This window comes from Notamacropus eugenii, chromosome X, assembly GCF_028372415.1.
Source record: "Notamacropus eugenii isolate mMacEug1 chromosome X, mMacEug1.pri_v2, whole genome shotgun sequence".
Classification (NCBI taxonomy): Eukaryota; Metazoa; Chordata; class Mammalia; order Diprotodontia; family Macropodidae; genus Notamacropus; species Notamacropus eugenii.
Window position 1 is genome coordinate 11,466,163 of NC_092879.1, and position 20,513 is coordinate 11,486,675.

The following is a 20,513-nucleotide window of genomic DNA, read 5'->3' on the forward strand; positions in this document are numbered from 1 at the left end:
CCCTCTGAGGAGAAACTGACCCAGAATCTGCCTTCCCTGTCTCCTGGCACCCAGGACTGTCTAAGGCTTTATTCAACAAACAGCTCTTCCTAGGAGCAGGAATCAGCTGGTGAAGGCCTGTGTGGTCTCTCTGTACCCCAGCAGGGGTTCAGGGTGTCAGACCTCACTAAGCAGTGGGGCCAAGAGTCAGGGGGCCATGTCCAGGCATAGGCTCCTTTCTGGAGAGGTGGGCTTTTCTGCCCTTGTGGGCATCAGGTTCCTTTCTTTGGAAAAAGAGATTTCTGCTGAAAGATTTGCAGGAGCTGCTCTACACCTCTGCTAGCCTGTGATCCTAGGATCCCTCTACTGAAGCAGCCTGCTAGGGCCAGGCCTCAGGGGGTCCTGTCCACTGGCCTACGTCACCTTTCCTTAAAGGGAACCAGTGAGGGGCAGCTCCCCTGCTCAGGGATAGGCTTCTCTGTGGGAGACCATAATTCCTTGCTGTACCATGTGGGCATGTTAGGGGCTGCCCTGGGGTGGGAGGAACTTGTCAAGTCCCTTGATGAATACCTGATATGCTGCTTTGTCCTTTTCTAGAAGCTGGTGTTCTGAGAAACTGGATTTTCCTTTGACCTGCCAGCAATGGATAAAAAACGTTGGGTAAAAAATGCAGGAGCTGGTGCTAGGGAGGGGGCACTGAGTGAGTGTATTCTGAGACACATCCAAGGAGTGCCCTGATAAGGTGATTCTGCCTGTGTGTGTGTGTGTGTGTGTGTGTGTGTGTGTGTGTGTGTGTACAGGGTGTATGATACAGTTCTGTATGGTACCTAAGGGACATTGGGGGGGGGGGAGATACAGAATAATATACATAATCAAAATATAACCAGTAATATAACCTTGGACCAGATGGCTGCCAGGGTCCCTGGTCACTGGCTGGAGGCTGAGCTGCCAGCCTGGTTAAGAGCCTTTTCCCAGGCTCTGGCATCCAGGGGGGAGACCCAGTTCTGAGGGGATTTGAACTGAGAGAGCAAGGTGTTAAGGGCAGGGAACGCTCTGTCCCAGGAGGTGGGGGGGAAGAAGATGACTGAGAATGACCATGGGTCTCCTTCCATCTGGGGCCTGCTGAACAAGGGATCTCAAGTGTTGCTAGGCAGGATCAAGTGCTGTGGCTTGAGGGGCAGAGGACCTGGTTCTTTGCAGGTGTCCCAGTCCACTCTGTTCACACACTCCTACCAACCTGGCAGAAGGGGGCCCAGCACCTTCACAGTCCCTTCTAGCCCTGCAGTCTATGGACTTCTAGTCGCAGTTTCGGGAACTTCCTGAGGCACATGGGGCAAGCCTTTGTACCCTTTCTGGGCCTCAGTTTTGTCATCTGTGCAGCAGGGATAATGATGTGGCTTTGCCCTACTTCCCACAGCTGCTGTTTGGTCACCAGGGGCTCTTGGGGGCATCCCTAGGACCACCTCTCAAGCACGTTGGCCTGGCCCTGCTTTGGCTCTCAAGGAAGAGGGGCTCCTGGTGGGTCTAGAGGTTCTGCCCCTCACTGCCTCACATACCTGTCTTCTCTCCCATCTCCTGCCTGCACGAAGAAAGCAAGAGCTCAGCCAATTTCAGGTGCCCCCAATCTCTGCCACCAGATCACTTTGAACCCTTGTTGGACTCCACTCCCACCAGCAGGTGTCCAGTCTTTTCCCAAGTCACTGTTTGACCCTGGGATTGGGAAAATGCTCCAGGTTTTCCCCCAAGAAAAGCAGAGCAGCAGAAGAGGAAGGGGCAGAGGGTGCCCAGTCTGGACAGGCATGGGGCCTGGAGTCACCACACACCGCAGTTTGTCAAGACACCATGCAAGCTCCCAGAACAGTGAGCAGGAGAGATGAAATTGTGCTCGTGTGCCTGCAAGAGGTGTTTCTTTGTGGGCAGAGGGTCCCATAGGCCAGGATTGGGAGAGCTGGAGGACTTCTCCTTCCTTGAACCCCCAGCTACATATGTCTCCAGTGAGGAAGATGGGCTGGGTGGACTCCATATTGCTGGGGTGTCCTACCCCTTCTTTGACCCAGCATAAACAAGAAGGCTGCTCCTCAAACTGCCAATTGCCCGCTGTGACTAGGTGAGGCACTGCCTGAGCCAGCCAAGGATGCCTCCCTTCCATGGTTCAGCAGCCATCACAGGGATGGACTCACAGTTTCCTGAGGCTCAGGATTCTGAGCTATCCCTAATGGAGGTCGAGGGGAGGTCAATTGTGGTCAAGGGGGCCCTGGTGGCATCTTGATGAGCCTGGTCCATGGTGCCATTTCTTACTTCCAAAGGGCACTAAGCAATACCACAGGGCATTGGGTCCAACTGAGTATCCCCAGTCAGGGACAAAGAAGGATTGTAGGAGCTCAGAGAGGTAGGGGAAGTACCTCAGGGAGAACTCCAGGGAGGAGGTGAAATGAATGAGATTTTCGGACCTGCCAGTCAAGTCACCAGCTTGGGATCCACGACTCTTGGCTCCCTGAGCAATCCACTGCTGCTCTGTTGCTCTCAGGTTCCTGTTCTGTCCAATGAAGGCCAGGAGTGGGGGCACAGAGGGGGCAGCAGGTGGACTCTGAGGCCTGTTCTGTTTCTCAGTCTGGGGCTGGCACACAGAAATAAGACAAGAGTCTGGACAGAGTCCCAGCCTTGGCTGGGTTCTGGAGAGGGAACAGTGAAGCTTGAGGCCCACCAGGACCAGGGAGGAGGTCAGAGCCAGAGGTGAGAGACTGGGGGACAAGTTTTCCTGGGAAGTGGGGGGAGCACCCCCAGGGAGAGTGTAGGCACAGGGCTTCTATCCAAGGCTGGAAGAACTGTCCTGCGTCAGGTTTGGTGAAGGTGTGCTGGATCAGGGAAGCTTTGTGATACATGGTGATAGCTAGCATTTTTTATAACCCCTACTGTGTGCCAGGCACTGTACCCAGTGCTTCAAAAACAGGATTTCATTGATCATCATAATCAACCTGGGAGAGAGGTGCTGTTTCTTTTACATATTTACAGATGGGCAAACTGAGGCAGGCAGAAGGGAAGTGACTTGATCAGCTAGGGAATGTGTGAAGCTGGGAGCCTTCCTGAACACCCATCCCAAGAGGGATAACTTGTGGCCTCTGAGCCTTAGCCAGGATGAGACTGGGACCAGAGAGCCTCTGCTCCCTTCTTTACTGGGTCAGTCATAGCCCTGTCAAAAGCCACAGTTCAGGGGATGGAAAATCACCCTCTTCAGACGAGGTGCTACAAGACCTGGAGAGAGGAGTGTGTGTTTAATAGGCATGTCCTTTTGAAGTTTTCTAAGTACTTTTGTGGAGAGGGAGATGGCACTGTCCTGACCCAGAGGTGGGCAAGGCAGCACTGAGGCCCCAGAGCCAAGAGGGGGCTAGGCCTTTAAGGATAGCACAATGCAGAACTCTGGAGAGTTCTGGGGTTGCCATGACAGAGTGCCCCTGCATCAGATCACTCATCCTGTCTGGCTGGCTTGTCTGAATGTTTGCCATGAGCCCTTGGGCAGAGGATGGAATGAACTGGCAGGAGGAAGACCCTGTTCTTTTGGATGTGGTAGCGATACTGAGACCCTTTCAACAGCCCAATGGCCATAGTAGCATAGGGAGGGACGATGGCAGACCTGGACTGCAGCCTCACCAGAGTATCATCCCAGAATTCTTCAGGGTCAACTAGAGGGCATTCAGTTTCTGAGTGAAGAATGAGGAAGAGGGAGGACCAATCTGCCCTAGGAGGCAGTGAAGAAGAACTGAGGGGACTGTCAGTAAGTCTGGAGAGAGAGAAAAGGCAGAAAAGGACAGGCCCAAAATCAAGGCAAGTGAGCGTTCCAAGTTGTCCCCATGGGGTGGAAGCGGGGTGTGAGTCAGGCTTATGTGTGGCTGGAGGGGGAAGGCATTGCCAAGAGACAGGGAGGATGGGTGTCAACAGAAGGTGGGGGGCAGAGCTCATGGACTCTGGAGGGATGTGCCCGGGCCTTTAGCAGAAAGCAGAAAGCGTGATCAGTATAGGCTCATGGGCCTGTGTGGCTTGGTGGCAGGTGGGTCCACAGTGTGCCTTCCCACAGACAGATTGAACTGGCCCCAAAGGGCTTTATTCCTGCCTCCTGCCAAGGGTCAGCCTGGGGGGCCCTGTCTGGGGCCTGAGGCAAAGGTGCTAATGGGATTATGGAGGTCATTGGATGAAGGCACCATTGTGACCTGGCTGACAAGCAGGCTGAAATTGAGGTCCTTTGGGGGCATAGAGGCAGAGGAGGTGAATGCTTTGCCCAGGGTACCTGAATTCCTTCCAGAGTTCTGCCCAGGGTGAGGAGAGGCAGAAGAACTAGACCCAAGCCTGGCAGGTCCTCACACCAGCCTCAGACAGAGGAGTTTTCCATCAGGTACAGGAGGTTTCTTAACTCAGGGTCAGCTAGTAAGATTTCTGAGGATCTGGTACCTGGGAGGAAGGAGCTCAGGCCAGGATCTGGGAACCAGGCTGACACCTGGATACATGTCTGTGCCCGACCACATGTGTGCGATGACCTGGGAATTTCTCTCACAGTGGTGGATTTCTTTGGAGTCCTTTGAGTATGGTTTCAGGCAATAAGAAAGAGGATTCTGAGATGGGTGGGTGGGGTGCTGGCTGGGTGTCATGAAGCAGCCTGGCTGCCAGAGGGGCCTATGCCTCAGAACAGAACCAGAACCCGCTCCCCCCTCCCCCTGTCACATGACTCCTCCCCTTTAGGGCTGCCTGGTTGAGGGCTAAAGTTTCCCCAAGCTCTTGGGCAGCCCCTGGGACACCATCCTTGACTTTTCAAGGGTGCTGTGGAGTACTGTTGCCAACTGGGGAAGGAGGAAGTTGACCGTTCCCTGAGCCAAACTTTCCCACCATTTGCCACCCTCTGCCTCCTTTCTGGGAGGATTAATTGTCTCCAGGGAAGACCATAAAGGGGATTCCAGGATTTGAGATTTCTACCCATCCCAGGTCAGGACTGGTTCGATTTTTTGCCTCAAGTTACATTCTCTTTGTCTCCACCTAAAATATATGTACATTTCAGATGTCATTGATGCTGGAGGAGGTCCAGGGAATTGTGTGAGATCTGGTTTGGGGTGATGGATGTGTAGACCTGCTGGCCACACAGGAGATACCCACAGACCTGGGTGCTACTCTGGTTGGGGGCAGTGGCCCAGAGGGTGGTGGGGGAAGGGGATGGGGACAAGTGTCTAGGACTGGAGCCATGCCTCCTTGCCAGCTGTGCCTTGCTCCTCTCCCTTGGAGGACCAAGGACCATCAGGGTCCTTGCTTCACTCCCCACCTTGTCACCATCCATGTCACAATGGGCGATGTCATGGCAACATTCTGTTGTCTTCCCTCCTCAGGGAAGGCATCTCTGTCTGAGGAAGGTGCTGCTGTACAGGTCTAACAGGGGTCACAGATGGTCAGGGAACAGTCATGGCTCCTTCCCTTCCAGACCAGCCTCAGCTCAGGCCAGGATATGGGAACCAGGCTGACACCTGGGTACATGTCTGCGCCCAACCACAAAGTGACTCATCCTGGCTGGGGGTAGGCCTGGCTTCCCATGACCTGGCTTCCCTGTCTCTGGACACACAAGGCAGGGGTGAGGATGACTCAGGCAAAGCCACAGCCTGGGGGCAATGGATGGGTGCTTTCTTTGGGCTTTCTCTGTCTGTCTCTCTCAGTGACCTGGCACTATTGTGGTCATGACCCTCCCCTCCCAATCACTGTGGGCTTCCTGGGTCCTCAGCCATATCCAGACTGCAGCCCACCTAACCACCCGGCTCTGCCAGGCTAAGTGGTGCTCTCAGGTTTAGATCTTTGAGGTCTCTTGTAAAGTGGGTTGTGACAGCTGAATGATGGGGCAGTGACAGAGAGACAAGGTAGGAGAGGAGAGCCAGCTGAATGGGTGGGCTCCAAGAGATAAGGCCTGCCCCCTTGCCCTGTCTCCTTGCCCATGACTCCCACTCCCTTTCCCCATCCCCAGCAATGGAGCAATGTCCCAGCTGTGCTCTTGGCCTTGTACTCTGCCTAGGACAGAGAAGACTCACCAGGTGCTTCTGTCTGTCTCTGTCAGTCCACGGCTTGTCATCCAGAAACAATCCCCCAAGGTAGGCAGGTCAAGGGCTGTTGGGGAGAGGGTTGGCTGAGATGTGGGGCAGAGAGACAAAGGCTGATGCTCCTACAGTTGCCCTAAGGGGAGGGATTAGCCTGTTTATGTGTGGCTATCCCACAGGGCAGGCCCAGGACATTTGGGTAGAGGTTAGAGATGGGAGCAGGAGGTAGAATGAGAGCTATCTAACCATGGAGGGAGCTTCCTAGGGAGGGTGCTTCATGGGGAAATCTCTGTCATCCTGAGGGATTCAAGCAGGAATCCTCCTGGTCAGTCCTTACCAGGCCCCACATCCTCACCAGAACAGAACAGAAGACAGAACAGAGACAGTACATTGTGGTCCCCTGGAGATATTCCTGGAATGAGGGGGACACAGTAGAGGGGGCAGAGTCTGCCCTCCTTACAATTACAAGCCTGTGGGACAAGGCACAAAAATGGTTCCACTGCTCTCTGCCTCAGCTTCCTTCTGTGTCAATTGGAGGCCAGCAGAACACAGAGGTAGAACAGAGAGCCTCTGGAGTCCAAGCCCTTTGTTTTACAGAGGAGGAAACTGGCTGAGATAGGCCAGGGAAGTAGGTGTCACCTATCAGGTTTGTGGTGAGTCACACAAGAAGCAATGTGGCCCTTTGTACCCTCCAGAAAGTTCATTTCTGGGGAGGTGAAGTCACAGGAAAGGGATGGGAGGCTGCATGGGATGGAAGGTAGACTAGGGACACTAGGAAGAAGACCCCTCTCCCATATCAGCCCCCAGGGAAGTTTGGCCTTCTCACTCCCACCTCCCAGTGTCCAGGCTGTCTGCTTCAGGGACAGCCACATGAGACCATTGAGAACCCAGGGAAAGGCAATGGTTGAGCATGACTTCCAGGTCCCCTGTTGAGGGCTCCCTGCTGTTTGTTTGACAGGTGGACTCCAGTGTAGATTCTCTTTTAGCTCTCAGACTGGTCACCTCCAGAAGACCTTTAACACAAACAGTGGCTCTGAGAAGGTCTCCTCCTCATTAGGTATCTCCCACCACCAAGCAGGGCTTGGAGGCTCGCTCTCCCCAGAAGCATGGCTTGAGAGAGAGTCACTGAGACCTGTTGGGAAAGACAACCACACCTGCCCAACCCCCTTAGGTTTTCCATTGCTATTTCCCCATCTATAGGTATACATACACAGAGGGACACACACATCCCACATCCCTGTTGCTTCAGAGAGTGGCAGGGCCCCCTTGTGCAGGTGTTGACCCTCAGTCTCTTCCAGGGCTCTGGGGGCCGGCCCCCAAGGATGTGGTTGTGGAACAGAGTAGGTGCTGTGCTGATGCCATCTGTCCAGCAGCGGTCCAGAGGCCAGGGAAGAGCCCATCTGAGCACCTGGCCAGAAAAAAGGAGGAGCCCCAACAGTTAGCTATGAGGGACAAAGCCCTCTGGGAGGTCCCCTACACCTCCCCCACCAGACAACTGCCTGGCTTCTTCTGACTGTGCTGGGCATGGGGGAGAGCAGAGATTCTGTGCTAAGGCCCAGGGGTGTATTGAGGCCCTCACCCCCTCACTCTGCTTTTGTCCAGGTGAAGGGCCGCAGACCAGCATCGAGAAGGGGACCTTTGGTCCCCTGGCTCCCCAGGGAGCAGTTCTGGTGGCCCTGGCCTGTGAGGAGAGGTTCAGAGGGGTCAAGATCAGGGCAAGAACCTGGCAGTGGTGGATGGAGAAAAGCAAGATGATCCGTGAGTGCCCCTGGTGCTTGTTGGCTTGGGCTGACATTTGTCTCTCCTGCCCCTCACTGAGAGGCCCTTCCCCTGGGACCAGGGCCTGACTGCTTGGTGGGGGTGCTGGTGGTGGTGGTGGCTGGAAATGTCTTGGGAACAGTTCTGCAATGGAACTGGGCTCCTCAGTTATGCAGCTGGTTTTCTTGTATGCACTTACAAATACGTGTGTGAGAAAGGCTCCTTTTCCCCCGCAATTGTGGGAGGACAAGTCAAGGGACAGAATGGAATAAATGGAGGGCAGGGCAGGACAGCACAGAGGGAAATGTAGTTAGTCTTTTACCACAGAACTATTATGGAAGTGTTTTGTATAAGTGCACACGGATGACCTACACTGAATTGCTTGTTCTCTCATTGAGGGTGGGTGGGGAGGGAGGAAGAGAGAATGTAGAACACCAACATTTATAAATGAATGTTAAAAATTGCTTTTGCGTGCAAGATGGACAGATTTCTATACCATGTGGTATACAAATCTATTTTGCCCTACAGGAAAATGGGAGGGGGAGAGAGGTCGGAGAAGGAGGAGATAATAGAAGAGAGGACAGTGTGAATGGGATGCATGCTGTCCTGGGGTGAGTGTGGGGAGAGAAGGGGAGAAAGTTTTGAATTCAAATTCTGGTGGAAGCGAATGTTGAGATCTGAAAATTAAATAAGTTATAAATTTAAAAAGAGGAGAGCTAGATTTTTAAAGTTTACCCATCATGGTCCCACTGAACTCTCAACTAAATTCCAAGACAGAGAATTGTGACTTAAGCAGTTGGAGGACAGACAGTTACAGAACAAAACCAGTTACTTGTAAACAACAGAAATAAAGGATACAAAATTATTCTTAATCATATATATGCCACATAAAAATAAGGTGCATAAATAGAAATATAAAAGGAAAGGTTTCCTAAGATTCCTGTCAATTACACACACATACCCCAACCCGCAGACATACATACACACAGAGACAGAGACACACAGGCACACACACACACATACACACACAGACATACACACACGCACATACACATACTTGCATGCACAAACAGACCTGGTTTCCCCTTGCCTTCCTCTTTCCCTGATGCCTGAAGCCCCAGCAGTAGCACAGGAGTCTGGGGCATGACCCTGCCTGGCACTGTGCCCACACACTTCCTCTCTTTCCAGGTACCTGAAAACCTACCTGCTTCCTGACAGCTCTCCAAGGGGCCAAAGGCTGACACTGGTGAGGAAGAGAACTGCGAACCCAGCTTTCAGAGATAGGCTCAAGGTAGGGAGCCCCAAGTGGCAAGGTTGGCTGCGGTTTCCCAAAGATGCTAAGGACCAGCTGTCAGAGGGAGCTGCCTGCTCTGAGTGCTGGCTGGCTGGCTGGCTGACTGGGGGCTGGCTTGTGGAAAGGCCAGCCCACTGGCAGTGCGGACCTGCCCTGACACGTGGGTTCTGTGTCTCCTGGACCCAGGAGCCATAGACGTGGTTCTCCTGACCCTACAGGGTGCACAGGCTTGCTCTCATCTCCCTGTTCCTGTACCCTCTAAGTACTCAACTCCTTCTTCACATCCTGCCTAGCTCCCCCTCTCTCAGGTGCCCCTACTTCCTCACCCACTGGCAGCTTGGGGCTTTCTGTGTCCTCTCACCCATCTGGCTTTTTCCTTCCTCTTGCCTTGGCTCTTTCCTCAGTCCTAGCTGATGTTGAAGGCATGGAGGGGGAGGAGTTCCCTAAGGTTTCCCAAAGGTGGGATGGAGACGGGCAGCAGAGAGAGCAGATATGGTTTTTGAGGATTGGGGCAAATAGCCACAAGCCAGCTTGTGTCTTGGCCCTTATGGGGCCCTGGGGTTACATGGGATGTTTTTCAGGACAATGTGAAGAAAGGGGCCTGGCTAGACTAGAAGCAAAATCTTTCTGTGTGGCCCACTACCTACTGGGAGCCAACCTCTTCCTGGGAGAGATGGAGAGGGAAATATTTGGCCAACTGGGACAACAGGACCACTTTCATCTGTTCCTGGCCATGACCCCTTGGAAAGAGAGGCCAGGTCTGGCTGGGGCACGGTGACCTCCTCTGTTCATCCTACATCCACAGACAACTGCACCACCTCTGTTCTATCCCACAATAGTGATCAGCATTGCAGGAATTCTTCCCACCCAGGGCAACAGAGAGGAGGAGGGCCCAGCCCCTGCCTGTTGTGGCAGCCTGAGTTCTGCGTCCTTCTGTATGTAGCCCAAGGTCCCAGTAGCTTCCTAGTCTGCAGCATCACCTTGCTTACCCCTTCTCTCTGCTCCCAGTTTGGAGGTGTGGGGTTAAGCTGGTGGGAGGTATGCCAGGGCCCCAGCTCAGCCCCTAGCTATCTGTCCAGAACCTATCCCTGGGAGGAGGCAGGCCATGGTCTTGTGATGCCATTTCCCTTTCTTGAGAGGCCAAAATACAGGGAATTAATCACACCCAGATTGGGGTATGGCATTGGCAAGGTCACCCAGGTGACAAACCACCTAGTGTCAGACTTGGTCCAAGACTCCTGGCCTCTGGTGGCTTTCCATTGTACTGTGCTGCCTTTCCACAAAGAATGCTCCCCATGAACCCATGGGAGGTGGGAAATGATGCCCCACATTTGACTCTCCCTTCTCCTTGGTCCTTCCTGACTCTAAGGTCCCTTGGCAATAGCCAAGAACTAGTTGGAGCTGGGGAATTGGCAATGGCAGCCCCCACCTGGTAGGAGAACTCTCTGAGATCTTTGGAAAAGTGGCCATGTAACTTCAGTCGTGGAAGAGGGCAAAGAAAGCAAGATTGAGCCCCCATCATGAGTTAGAAATGCCCCCCTCCTGTCAGAGCCTGGCTGTAGCTGCAGCTTCCACAATGCAGATGTATCCCTAGGCACTGCCACTGTGCAGGTTCCAGAACCTGGGAGCTTTCACTCCACGTCTACCCCCTAACCCTTCTCTCTGCCCCCCACTAACTGACTTGTGCTGTTGTCTTTCAGGTTCTCTGTGCCTCAGCTGATCGATGGGCCTTTCTGTGTCATGATGAATCTCTCCATTAAATATTTTACTCAGTGAACATTGGGGGTGATGGGAGGGAGGGTCCTTGCCCTCTCTAGGGGATGAATTGCTCAGAGCAATTGGGAAAATGACCCCTTTGCTGGAAAAATCTGAGAGTGTTCATAATTTGGGGGCAATGAAAACTTTAGAATCAGTAGGATTGATTCTTCAGTAATCTTTTATTAAGGGAGTAAGGTTAGACTAGGAAAGAGGAAACTGGGGCTGTCTTCCAGTACAGCTAGCACCCTGAGGGGAAACAGGCAGTAAAGGTAGAAGCAGCAAAGTTACATGATCATATTCACAGGGAGATTGATCCATTCCTTTTTCTGAGCGTATCTATGAACCAGGAATCTTAATGTCTTTTCCAGCTGCAGCTGGACAAGCCACCTGTAGGATGCAACTTCAAAAGGGTTTTTCAGTCTCTTTCAGCACCTGTAAGAGTTTATTGTCCAGCAAGTTAAAGAGTAGATGAGCTCCTTCCAGGAGTAGGTACAAACATGCCAAGAATATTCTTCTATGTGAAAATAAGGGGATTTATGAGAACCAGAAATAGTGTGTAAATGGGTGTCAGGGACATTTAATTTTATAAAGCTTAAAGGGCACAAAGTTTCTAGTAACTTGTGTCGTAGCATGGGTCTTGATCTTTGCCTAAGAATAGCTCATGCAAAGATTTCTGTTTCAGAAGGCCCTGAAGGTGGACACCGGGGATATCTACCTTAACAAGGTCAGAAAGTCAGAGCTTTCTAACAATTTTCATATCATTATCCATACCCCTTTGCCCTGGTAGCCACTTCAGGAGGGAGTGAAAGGGATAAGGACGGCTTGAGGAACTTTCATGTAGGCTGAAAACAATTTCATTTAATACCCTCCAGACGGAATGGGTTGAACTTCTGGAGCTCACATATCAGCCGGGAAACATTTGCTTGCTTATTACTCTGTGGATCTGTCCATATGGTGGCTACTTTGGCGCAGCTTGCTTCCAAATTTGGTGTGTAGCCTTCTCCATAGTATTCAGATGATCAGTAGGACCACAGCAGCGGTGACCAAGATGGCAAAGAGAATGTGCTTGGTGTTTCCCCAGTCCCATGGAGATAGCATCAGAAAAGTTCAGAATTTGACTTAGGGAGTTGACTCTTCTCCATACTTGACCAGCTTAGAACTCTATAGGCTATGGCTATTACCTTGTAGGTCTAAATGACCCACAAACCCCAAGAAGAGTTGACCATTTTGTAGACTCCACCTTGGTCTGCCAGGAAGTAGGCCAAGGTTATTCCACTCTGGAAGACCATGGATCCTACAATTTGCTAGTTCTCAGTCAATGACTGATTTGCATGTCCAATTCTTGGACCATGCCTAGTTGGGCCTTGAGCAGAGTCTTGACAAAGTCCTGGCGGGCACTAATGCCTATGGTTTTTTTGATTGCATCTCCTGGGAGAAGGTTTGTCATGATGACCAGGAGCCTATACCCAGGCAGGAACAGCACTGTCTCCCTTTGAAAATAAGTCAAATAGTACCTACATGGCCACTCTGTGGCAGGTGATACTGTAAAGGAGAGGCGGAGAAAGGGAGTGTGTATACATGGTCCCAGCTTGTCTCCTTTTCTGGGCCCTCAGTGCAACTCCTCTTCCTCCAGTCAGAAGAGGTAAGTGTGTGTGGCTCACCGAGATGATGGTGGCTCTTTCAGCTGTGCTAGACAAGATGGTGATTGCCAGGCAGTCTGAGTCTATTGGATGAGTAGCAACAGCCACTTTCCCCATATTTGGGAGTCACCCAGACATAGTGGGCAGTGTGTATAACATTGGTTAGAGGTAGCATAGGAGCACAACTAATGCTGAGGTGATAAGGAAAGGGTTTTTCTTATGGCATGCCAAGTTTGTGTGGGTCCTGTCACAAGGAGAAGGACTACTCCCTGTGCTGTTTGCCACAGCAGGGCCTTGGGGGCAGGCCAAGCAGCTAGTAAAGTTGCAGCTTTGTGAAGTTTTTTGGCCAAAAAGATGTGGAGATTGCCTGGATAGGGATCATTGTGCTTGGGGACCAATACTAGTGGTACCAATTGGAGCCTTAGTTCAGGACTCAGCAGTCTTGGACCCTGAACACCACTGGCTTTATTCAGGCTTCTTCCCCCTCATCTAGCTGTCCACAGTGATGCCAGAGGTGAGTTCTAGCACATCGGCAAGGCAGTCCAGAGGTAGGGGAAGCTTTGGAAGGGTCAAAGTGGGTAGAGCAAGCTACAAATTTGTAATAGGGATACAAAGAATTTGAGGAGGCACTTGGCAGTTGGGAGCTGCTGCTTGGTTTCCCAGTGAGTTATTCCATTTCACAATACGTGTTGAAATGCACTGATGATGATCTTTAGGTCCACAAGGATTGTTGGGGTAGTAACAAAGTGCTTTCCAGGGGCTGGGCAAGGGTTTGGCTTGCCAATGCTATACTTGGGAGGCAGTCCCTGGGCCATTCATGGTACAGTTGGATGGCAGGTACATAGGAGCAGAATTCTCACTGAGTAATTTCCACCTGGAGGTATATATGGGAGGACTGCCACAAACATCTGGAGGGGGAGAGACGTTACAGAGCACACAGTCCCATTGATGGTGCTCATCCCACTGGGGACACCAGCCCCAACGATTCTAGTAGACTCATTCTCAGGTGTCTTTCACACTCACCTGGGAGGCAATTGAGGAACTTCCCCAGGTGTAGAGGTGGTTTCTGGGATGATGATTTCTGGGCTCCAGGAGGATTCTAACATCACTAGTTGATAGATAGTAGGGTACCAGATTTCAGCTTGATTTCCTCAGACCACATCAGGGAAAACATTCCCAAGCAGTGTGAAGTTAGGTTGAACTAGTCCCCCTACCTCTGGGGTTTTGGGGAGAGCTTGTTGAAGTTTAATTTCAAGCATGGAGGAAGCTGTCCAATTCTTCCTCCAAGAGGCAGTCCTTTGTTCCTGTGAGTTTCAAGGTCAAGGAGATGGAATGATCGAACCTACTATGGATCCGAAGCTGCTGTGTGGCATAGGACTTTGGGAATGGTCTGCTGTCCAGGAGGAAGGGACAGGTGCATGGTACATAGATGTCCCTGAAGGTTGCCCATGGTGGTGATGTTGGGGTTGCTACATGAGTACAAGGCCAGACTCCAAGTGTTTTGTGCTCCAGAGTCAAATCCTTGGCAGGGGCTTAGATCCCTTGCCACGTGGCTCCAATGCGATGAGACAGAGATATCAGTGGTTGGGCGGGTATTGTTCTGGTGGGAGTCAGCCAAGCATTAGGGCCAAAGGACTCTTTTTTAACTGGATTGCAATCAACTATTGTTCAGCTGCCTGCTTTCTTTACCAGTTCATGGCAACATTCTTGTTCCCCATGTCTAGCGCTTGTCACATACTCTACCACACTCCTTTGTACTCAATAGGTCCTGGGTTGGTGTCCAAGCACCCTAATTGTGTTCTTGCTCCCAATGAATCCAATCCAAAGAGCAGAAGTGGGTAAAATTGCAAAGGTGAAGGGCAAGATATAATTGGAGATGATATTTGGTGGCCAGTGCCACTGGTTTAGCAGTCACTAGAGTCCTGCAGTCACTACTACTAGAATGCAGTGGCCCCAAGATTGACAAGGAGAAGCTATCAGTGAGGTAGTCAAAATGGTCTTGGGGGTAAGGTCCTGGCAGCTATCTGGGTGGGGGAGTCCTGGGCAAGGTCATCATCCTCATGGTCATCAGCACAACCAACTTCAAGAAGTCCCTGTTCTGTCCAAGACAGGAGCAGTGTAGAAAAATCAGGGTTCAGAGGCAGGGTTGCCCAAGTATTGGATAGTCCCATTGCACGGAACCATAAGGCAGAGGGGTTCATCTGTCTCCTACCGTCCAGAGATTTTAACCACATGCATGTCCTTGTAGTGTGGACACTAGGGGTGGTGGTTACTGACTTGATGGTAGATCTCTGAAGGCTTCTAGGAAGTGTTGTGGGGTCCCTCTGAGGAGCCAATCTGTGCAGAGCAGGAACCATGATTAGTGGCAGGAGAGCAGTCAAAGAAGCTTCTCCACTGTTCTCATTACCTCCAAGTGTTTGAGCAGGGAGGGGGATTGTCTCCAAGTACTTGTATTGAGAAGTTGGGAGGACCATGGTAAAATAACTGGGTCTCTCACTTGGACACATTCAAGCATGGGTTAATACCATCACCCAATGCAGCAAGGTATGAAGGAGCAAATCCAGGAATGTGTTTCTGCCCTTCACAATCCAGGAGATATCTAAGTCCAAAGATAAATCATGTCACTGTATGTGTGTTTGTCCTTCATTGCCAAAGAAGACCATGCCATCAGAGAATTGATGACATGACTTGCACTTGACTTTGTTTTGAGTGAGGGAAGGTTGTGCAGGTCACCAGCCTCACTTCTCCTCCAGAGTCATCTGAATCCAGTGACCAGATTTTCATCAGGATGACTGGAGATGACCCAGGATGAAGCAATTGGGGTTAAATGACTTGCCCAAGGTCACACAGCTAGTGAGTGTCAAGTGTCTGAGGTGAGATTTGAACTCAGTTCCTCCTGACTCCTGCACTGGTGCTCTATCCACTGCACTGCCTAGCTGCCATATCACTGTATACACTGTCTGTGATAGTATGCCCTGGCCCCACCACAAAGTAGGTGGTTCTCCTGTCTCATGAGGTTTGGGTAGCTATGGAAGTTGCTGTTGAATCAGAAATTTGGGCTTTCCTTGGACTGCTCAAGTTTGATAATAACAATGGCCAGTGCAGTTTTCTGGTCCCACGGGTGTGGTTTTAGGATGTTGTGTTACAGGGTCATAAGTTCTATGGCCACAACCCATCATCTTACCACCTCTCTCAAGTACACCCTTGCTTGGAAACCAGGGATCATCCCGTGGGTATTGGCTCCAGTTAAGGGTGAGTGCCCAATTAATCATTCATAGCATCAGGGACTTTCTGAAGTTCGGGGTCCCTTGAGGTATGGTAGCTGTTGTCCATCAGAAGAGCCAGAGCACTGGGAGCAGTAATAAGAGAGTAAGGAAGCCTGTAGCAGGAGTCCATTCTGTCCTCCATACAGGATGACCAATCTTGTTGACCCCAGAGATTGTGGGTTGTGGCCCTAGAGGCTATGTCCTTTAGTCATGAGTGCAGGTACTGGTTGAGTACTCTCCCTTATCTGGTTCCAAGACCTGGGGTGATCCTTCCACTTTGATATCTGTAAGAGAACTACCAGGTCTGAGTTTATGCCATAGCAGTTACTAGGAGGCAAGAAGTTCTTTTTTGAGAATGGAGTTTCTGGCTGCCATTTTATATACTTGGGTGGCCATGGAAAGGTGATGAGAAATGGATCATATGTTCCACATGCCCATCCCTTGGTCCATGGGTGCTAATAAAAAGGGTATTCATATCTCTTCTCAGTCTCTGGGACCAATGGTAGCTGAAGATGGCCATCCTGGTAGGAGAGCCATGTGCCTTTGGTTGAATGAGCAACAATCCAGGGTGTGTCCTCCCAGGTATTCCATTCAAGTATGACACTCTAGTGGGTAAAGAGTGGGCAGAGACATAGGCCATATGGTAAGGAGTTTAGCATAACCAGGGCTATAGGGACAAGTTTAGGTCATGTAGGCTTCCATGCCCCATTGAATAATTTCAGCAGAAGGTTCTTCAGGAGCTCATTGTAGCCCTTGATCAGGCCAGTGGTCTGAGAGCAAGTGAAATGTCCATGGAATGCCCAAAGTGCTAACCCAGCCCTGAGTGTTCCTTGATTGTACTGGATGACCTCTAGAGGGCTGAAGGGCACAACTATGTTAGACTGCAAGGCAGTACAGGTCAAGGCCTGGGTAGGCCATCACTAAACAGGTAAAAGTATTTATGACAGTAAGTGCCTATCTGATGGCACCAGAGGACAGAGGGCTGCCAATTGCTGTGTGGTCAGTCATCAAGTCAGATATGGTCTTTCAGGAAATGGCTCCATGGGTGGGAAGGAATGCATAGGGAGCAACAGCTGATTGCCTCTCAGATGACTAGATCTGGGGCAGACAGACCACATTGTCTCAGGCAGTTCTGGAGTTAGTTTGTGGCCAGGTGGCTGGAGGTCTCATGGACTCAGATCAGGAGGGGTTCTTATGCCCATTGGGAGCTGATGGGGGCTGATGGGGGCTAATGGTAAAGGGTGGAGTTAGCAGGGCAGTAGGCTTCAACATTAAACCTAGCCTCTGGCAAGTCTCAGTTGGTGTAGGCAGATACACAATGAACAGATAATCTGGAGTTGGTTTTAGCCAGGGATCTTCGGGCTTTGGATGCACCAGCCTTATACCTTCCATTGGCTGGACCAGATGGTCAATCCATTAGCCAGTGCCCAAGAGTCTGTATACGTGCAGCAGGCCTTTAGGTCCAAGGATGCACTATGGTCTGCAGCTAACAGGAAAGTTCAAACGTTGACTCATTGTGCTGACTGGCTGGTTCCTTCCAGACACAGGTGGGTATTTGATACTGGACAGAATGCAGCTATGACCAATCATTAGGATGGTTCCTCAGTAGGACATGATGGTGAAATATACCTTGGACAGGAGCACTCAATTCAGCAGGAACCATCGGGAGAATCTGCTGTGAGGTGAGAGCACGTGAGCAATGGTCCTCATGCAGCCTCAATGGGTAGGGTGGACTTGGTCCTGTAGTTACCATTGTTTGTCTAAGAGAGAGACATCTGTAGCCTGGTCCAGATGATGCAGGTCATTCTTGCACACCGAGGTCATAATTTCAACCTCTATACTAATCTGTCCTGGCCTACTGCCTGTCGAGAGCTTGGTCTCAATGAGTGCCAACTAGGCGGCCAGCAGCTGGTGCTCAAAGGGAGAGTGGCAGGCTGTGGGGTCAGTCTCTTACTCCAGAAGTCCTTGGGGAAGTTGTGGCCATGATGCAACTTTCATAAGGTCTTTGAGGCATGGGTGGTTACTAAAGCCTCAATCTAGAATCCATCCCTCCATGGCATTAGGAGAGGGGCAAAGGAGATGGCCCTGCATGGCACTGAATGCCATCCTGCTTGGGGCCCCTGTGGAAGGTAGATTTCTGTGTGACTCATCTACACAGATGGGTTCTGGGAGTGTAGTAGGTATGGAATGTGCTGCCTCTGAAGCCAGAGAGGCCAACCAAATGCCAGGCTTCTTACACAGTGGTTGGTGGTTGGAGAGCCAGGAGTTTTCATGGACAGGGTGAGGGATGTTATGCCCTTCTTGAGCCTAGTTGTAGTCTAAAAATTTCTCAATCTCCTTAGATCCTTGCACCTTATATGGAGCCATAATCCACCCTTAATAACTGAAATGTGACCCCAGGGGTTGTAACTTCTTGTGTGGTGTGCTAGATTTACATAATGTCACCATTCATAGTCCACAGGCCAGTAAAAAAAGTTCTAAGTCCTGTCTGCACCATCCCTGGGCATTAGAGGGGTTAGTCAAATAACTCATAGGGAAGTGGGTGAAGATGAAAGCAGATTGGGGCCAGCTGACGTCAGGAATAGTGGCAGAAGAAAACATTGCTGAGGTGTGAAACAGCTTACCACCTGTGCCCTGTTCTGGCCTGAATGTCCGGTAAAATCAGTGATGTCTGGAGGTGATGCCCTAAGGAGGGGAACCAGAGAGTTCAGTGAGCGATGGTCCAACAGTGAATTACAACTCTTGTGGTAACTTTGAGGATGGTCCAAACAGGAGTCCGAGAGGGAAATGGTGCATACTAATACAACTGAGTCTAAGAAGGCCTATGTGACTGGGTACAAACTCTCAGTCCCTTGCTGCAGGTGGTATTGGGGAATATCACTCATCCAAAGGGGAGTGAGCAGGGCCATCAAATGCCAGCAAACCTTTCTCATGACTAGAGGAAAAAAAATTCTCATTTTATTGTTTTAAATTTTATTTTTTAGTTTTCAACATTCACTTCTATAAGATTTTGAGTTGAATTTTATCCCTTTCTCTCTCCTCTCCCCATGACAGTGTGCAATCTCATATGGGCTATACATATACAATCATTTTAAGCATATTTCTACATTAGTCATGTTGTAAAGAATTAGAATCAAAGGGGAAAACCACGAGAAAGAAGAAACAAAAGAGAAAACAGTCTGCATTACTCCTCATTCAGACTCCATAGTTCTTTCTCTGGATGTGGATAGAATTTTCTATTATGAGTCTTTTAGATTCTTATTTTGCTGAGAAGAGTTAAGTCTATCTAAGTTGGTCATTGTACAAGGTTGCTGCTACTATGTTACAATGTTCTCCTGGTTCTGTTCACTTCACTCAGCATCAGTTCGTGTAAGTTTTTCCAGGTTTTTACCTTTACCACCTGCTCATTTCTTATGGAACTAGCATTCTATTACATTCATATACCATAACTTGTTCAGTCCAATTGATGAGCATCCCCTGCTCCAGTCTCCAGTTCTTGGCCACCACAAAAAGAGATGCTATAAATCTTTTTGTACATGTGGATCCTCTTCCCATTTTTATGATCTCTTTGGGATACAGACCTAGAAGCGGTATTACTAGGTCAAAGGGTATGCATAGTTTTATAGTCCTTTGGGCATAGTTCCAAATTGCTCTCCAGCATGGTTGGATCAGTTCACAACTCCACCAACAATGCATTAGTGTCCCAATTTTCCCTTATTTTCTTCAACATGTATCATTTTCCTGTTTTGTCACTTCACTGAGAGGTGAGATGTGGTACCTCAGAGTTGTTATAATTTGCATTTCTTTAATCAATAGTGATTTAGAGCATTTTTTCATATGCTTATAGATAGCTTTAGTTTCTTCATCTGAAAACTGCCTGTTCATGTCCTTTGGCCATTTGTGGAATGATTCCCATTGGGGAATGATTTGTATTATAAATTTGACTCAGTTCTCTACATATTTTGGAAATGAGACCATTATCAGAGACACTGGCTGTAAAAATTGCTTCCTAGCTTTCTGCTTCCCTCTAATCTTGGTTGCATTGGCTTTATTGGTGCAAAACCTTTTTAACTTAATGTAGTCAAAAGCATCCATTTTGTATTTCATAACGCCCTCTATCTCTTGTTTGGTTATAAATTCTTCCATTCTCCATAGATCCGACAGGTAAACTATTCCTTGCTCTCCTAATTTGCTTATGGTATCACCCTTTATGTCTAAACCATGTACCCATTTTGATCTTACATGTTGTAAGATGTAAGTCTATGCCTAGTTTCTGCCATATTATTTTCTGATTTTCCCAGAAGTTTTTGTCTAATGAGTTCTTATCCCAGAAGTGGGAGTCTTTGAGTTTATCAAACAGTAGATTACTCTATGCATTGATGAGGTGTCTTGTGTACCTAACCTATTCCACTGATCTATCCCTCTATTTCTTAGCCAGTGTCAAGTAGTTTTGAGGATTGCTGCTTTATAATACAAAATTTAAGATCTGGTATCTCTAGGCCACCTTCCCTTGCCTTTCTTTTCATTAATTCCTTTGATATTCTGGATCTTTTGTTCTTCCAGATGAATTTTATTATTTTTTCTAGCTCTATATAATAATTTTTGGTAGTTTGATTGGTATGACACTAAATAAGTAAGTTTAGGTAGAATTGTCATTTTTATTATATTAGCTTGACCTACGCATGAGCAACTGATATTTTTCCAATTATTTAGATCTGACTTTATTTGTATGAAAAGTGCTTTCCTAATGGTGAATTGC

General features: G+C 49.6%; 1 long non-coding RNA gene across 1 annotated transcript; it reads left to right on the top strand.

The window, feature by feature from the left end:
- Positions 1–5,206: 5,206 nt before the first annotated feature.
- Positions 5,207–18,614, top strand: LOC140515673 (uncharacterized). Its single transcript, XR_011971132.1, has 5 exons — positions 5,207–6,092; positions 6,554–7,796; positions 8,325–8,407; positions 8,985–9,087; positions 9,672–18,614. It is a non-coding gene; the product is annotated as an uncharacterized lncRNA (long non-coding RNA).
- Positions 18,615–20,513: the final 1,899 nt, after the last annotated feature.